Genomic DNA, 4,872 nt, shown 5'->3' on the forward strand with positions numbered 1-4,872 from the left:
CAAAACTGACAACAGAGTGAAGGAGATGGCAATCAATCAAACACACGTCCACCTGAGGAGAGGGCCAATCAGACAAACAGTGAGAACACCTGTGTAGGTAAGGTGATCCAGGCTGTCTTAATGTTCTAGTACAGCCATGTCCAAACTATTCCATAAAGGGCCGTGTGGCTGCAGGTTTTCGTTCCAACCAAGGAGGAGCGCACCAGGCTGGACTCATTTAATCAGCTGATCTCCCTTTTCAGCTGATAACTAAGGGATCCCTTGATGTTGATTGGTTGGCCTGGTGTGCTTCTCCTTGGTTGGAACGAAAACCTGCACCCCCTGGCCCTTTATGGAAGAGTTTGTACATGCCTGTTCTAGTACATTAAAAAGTAAACAATTTAAGGAAGAAATGTCATGAAGTTGATCCATTTCCTCCAGGATTCAAGGGGTTATGTCATGAATTAATGTAAATTTGAGGATCATTTGAACGATTATGAACAAAGATGCCTCATTTAATCCATCCTCAGTCATTTCTGTCAAGCAATCAGTAAAAAAATTAAACCACATCTCAGTTTCACTCATGTTCCTCTGATTGGGGACTAAAGGTTCTTCGAGGAGGATGTGAGTTCCTGCGTTTGTCTGCTGTATTGTCAGACTTTTATCCAATAGAAACAGCCTCTGTAGCTCGTCCTTGGCTGCTGATTGAACCCAGATGGCGGCAGCTGCACGTTCTAATGACTCATCTCCTTCATCCAAGGGGCTGTCTTGAAAAATGGTAGCGCCAGCTCTGTGCGACCATGGCATTCCTGCATTGTTTGATATCCATGAGAAAGAGCGGCGTGGCCTGCGGGGCATGTGCTGCAGCTCTGCTCGCTCACGGACGATGCACTGAAAGGCCGGTGTTTGGAGGAGGAAGTATTGTTTATGCTCTGACGGCGTCTGATACACCATCATGGCTGAGCGATGGAGAAAGTGGGAATTTCACACTTTGTTTTTGTAACCTGGTATGATGCACAGAGGAAGTTTGTGTTTTGACTTTATGACACAAATTCTGAGAAGGGGAACCAGTTTTAATGATCAGAGGCGCATAGAAGGAACGTGAGTCAGTGGGTTGTTGCATCAACATCCTAACTGATAGATTTCAGACATGTGTCCGTGCAGAGAGACACCTACAGTCCACCTCTGCTGTTCAGACTGAAATATCTCTGAAAATATTCGATGGATAACGTTTAAATTTTGTACAGACGTTCCCGAGAGCGTGAAGCTTCCTGACTTTGGTGATCCTCTGAGTATTCCTCTAGTCTCCACAACTATTGGCTGGACATTCATGTTCGATGAATTATCACACGCTTATTAGCAAATGTTAGCATGCTAACACGGTAAAGTGAAATGGAGAGCAATGTAAACAATACACAGCCCTGATCCCAAAACGGTTGGGATGCTGCATGAAACATTAAACTGAATGTGATCGCTTGTTAATCTTTTCTGATATAAACTCAAATGAAAACAGCACAAAGTCAATATATTTAATGTTTGTCTTCATCAGCGTCATTAATTTTTCTAAATATCTGCTGATTCTGAATCTGATGCAGCAACACGTTTCAAACAAGTTGGGACAGGAGCAACTAAAGACTGGGAAAGATGTGGAACGCTCCAAAAACACCTGTTTGGATCATTCCACAGGTAAACAGGTTGATTGGTAACAGGTGATAGCATCATGATTGAAAGGCTCAGTGGTTCACAGCGAGGATGGAGAGAGGTTCAACACTTTGTCAACACATTATTGGATAAAGGAGATTAATACCTGGGCTCAGGAACACTTCAGGAAACTGTTGTCAGGAAACACAGTTTGTTGTATTTTGAAGGATTTCTGTGTACAAGCACTCAAAAAAGCTTTAAAGCAAACTGGCATCTCATTATCAAGTGTGAGAATTAACCACAGCTCACTGTTGATGATGGTTTGTCAGATAGTTTCAGCTTGTCCCCAGCTCTAACAGCACACACCATTTCCAGCTACACTGAAGCTACGCTAGGCTTCTGTACAGTTTATTGGCTCCAAACTGATAACAAATGTTGACTCCTGCGAACTCTGAGAAATATGACCCGCGGACCGTTGTGCACCTCGAGTGGAGGTCAGGTGTAATGAGGCAGAACGACTGAGGCCGTAAAAAGCCAGAGGACGGATAAATACCGGCGATATCGATCCCACCTGCTTCTCAGGTCCACATGTGGGTCAAATATATCGGCTCAGATCGTTGTTCCTCTTAACTGGAAAGGTCAAGCTGTCCATCCAGGCAGGCTCTTTGAAGTCGAGACGCTGCGTCGTTAATGTTTATGCCTCCATCACTTTGTTTGCTGCAGGGATTTATTGCTCTCTTGTACCGTTAAAGCAGCATTACTGCTTTATTATACAGATTTATGGGAGGAGCTCAGGTGCTGCTTGTGTTACATTTGGTCACAGTCACAGTCCACAGGGTAACTCTTTCATATTGTTTCGTGATGTTTTGTACTCTGTCGTTATTCCGATGAGGACAGGAACAGCTGTGAGACTGCTACTGTCCTCTGGCACACCTGGTTCTCCAGCCAGGGGCCGGGACCCCCCCAGGGATCATAGAAAGACTTTACATGAATTCACATGAAATATGTGTGTTCTTTATTGGAATTATTTTCACCAATGAGGTCGAGTTTTAAGTTGCACTTCTGTCTGTTTCCTTGTTGTTTACAAGCAGGATGATGTGAGTTAAGTGCTTTAAATCCCTCAGAGCCCCTGATGAACGTCCTCAAGTGATGTCACTCGAGTCAGCATCGGAAGAAGACTACAAGTTTGAAACTGAAATAAGTCTGTTGTTGTCCAGTTAGAAAGAAGTGAACTGACCAGACCTGCTGCAGGCAGCTACAAGCATAACACACATCTATACATTTGAGTGAATCAATTCAAGTTGCATTGTGGGTAATGTAGGCAGCAGGTTTTAATAGGGGAGAAGAATGTATGGAAATAAAACAACATTTGTCGCTCTGCTGTGTTGATTTTGATCCTTTTTTAAAAAAAAATGTCCATTGTGAGTCTGATGAGAAGTGTACTGCTGAATCACTGCAGTACTCTTTTAATGAGGAGGGTCTTTATGAAGTCTCACAGACAACACGACACACCCACTTTACTACATGACACGCCCATGAGATAACATCCTGGATTAGCAAATTTATCTTAACTCAAACCATGATCTTTTCTTAACCTAACCGAGTAGTTCGGGTGCATAAACTCCATCATCCACGGCATCATATCATAGGAGTGTCCTGCTGTACTCTGCATCCACAGATCTACTTGCTTTTAATGACACCAGACGCCAGGTCAGATTCGTGAAATGGTTCGTATGTTAAGAAGTAGTACAAAAAGAAGAAACTCAAGCTGCATCCACAGAAAATCCCATAGGCAAGAATTTCACAGTGACATTTAATTTTTGGCAGCAATCTGCACTGTCTCTACTTATTATGTCCTATAACTTCATAAATCATTGTTGTTCACTTAAACAAAATCATATTTTTAATCAATGCAGGTGAAACACATGGGATATACATGTATGTATCTCATGATGAAGTAAAGCCTTTCCCTGGCCTCAATCATTTGATTAAAATACGAAATTTCAATTTTAATATATAAACATGACACAGTGCAAGATTTAACAATATAAGAGACACAATATTTAGTGGCTTTGTTCACACACAGAGTGATTATATAGATGAATTTGGTTTGTTTTATTGATTTTCTCTGTGCTTTTGCTTGCTTGCTTTTGTTTTATCACTTGTTTCTGTTGCTACTCTGAGTTGCCTCTGGGTGTGAAATGTGCTGTATAAATTAATTTGCCTGAGCTTAGAAAAGCAGGTTAACGCCTGGCTTCAAATATCTGAAAACGTGTTCCCGAACAGAAAAGGGTTCATTATGATCTAAATCAGTCCAAAGATGGTACCAGTATCCAGACAAAACTGATCCTCACTCTCAACTCCAGGTGTCTTCTTGAAGCTGCAGTAACAATTTCTGAGCACTAGAGGGTTTAAAGGCTGTCTCTACTAGCAGACTCAGAGCGATAATCACTCTCCTTTTAGCTCTGGTTTGGTCTCCACCAGCTACTGAGAAAAATATGTCTCTTTAGCTGCTTTCTTCACCACATATTGTCTAACTGTGTCTGCTGGGTGGTGCTGGGCGGGTGGTGTACAGGCTGCTGGGAACCAAAATTTAAATGTGCCATAAAACCAAAACTACGAGCTAAAGGAGGCTAAAAGGCTCTGCAGAGCTTGTTGGTGTTGATTCTATGAGGGGTTAGCACTACAGTCCATTTAACACGACCCTTCTCATTTAAATGTAATGTTACCTTAAAAAGACATCACTCACTGGAGTTTGAGGCCATTTCTTCCTCCAGCTCTGAACCAGCTGAGAAACAAACCTGCTCATAACTGGTAAGATCAACGCTTCCATTAGCTCACTTAGCATTACAGCAGTTTCTGAAGCACTAAACTTTTTTTTTTTTTAGCCAAGCAAAAAATCCATCATGTCACACAATGCATGTAGCCACAGTTTCTACCTTCTACAAAAAAGCTGAACTTGAGAAATGTTTTCACGTACAAAGGTTAAAGGTCCAGTGTGTAGGTGTGTGGCATCTAGTGGTGAGGCTGCAGATTGCAACCAACTGAGTACGGTGGCTGCTAAAAACATGCTCCGTCTCTGCTTCTGTAGATATAAAGAGCTCATTCTCAGCTAACAAAAACACGATTCCTGTTTTCAGGTGGTTTATACACTGATGACAACATAATTATGAATATTATATTACATTTCTGCCATTAGATCCCCGTAAATCCCCCACACTGGACCTTTAACTAGCAATAGCCGGACCTTAT

Source organism: Chelmon rostratus, chromosome 18 (assembly GCF_017976325.1).
Source record: "Chelmon rostratus isolate fCheRos1 chromosome 18, fCheRos1.pri, whole genome shotgun sequence".
In the NCBI taxonomy this organism is placed as follows: domain Eukaryota; kingdom Metazoa; phylum Chordata; class Actinopteri; order Chaetodontiformes; family Chaetodontidae; genus Chelmon; species Chelmon rostratus.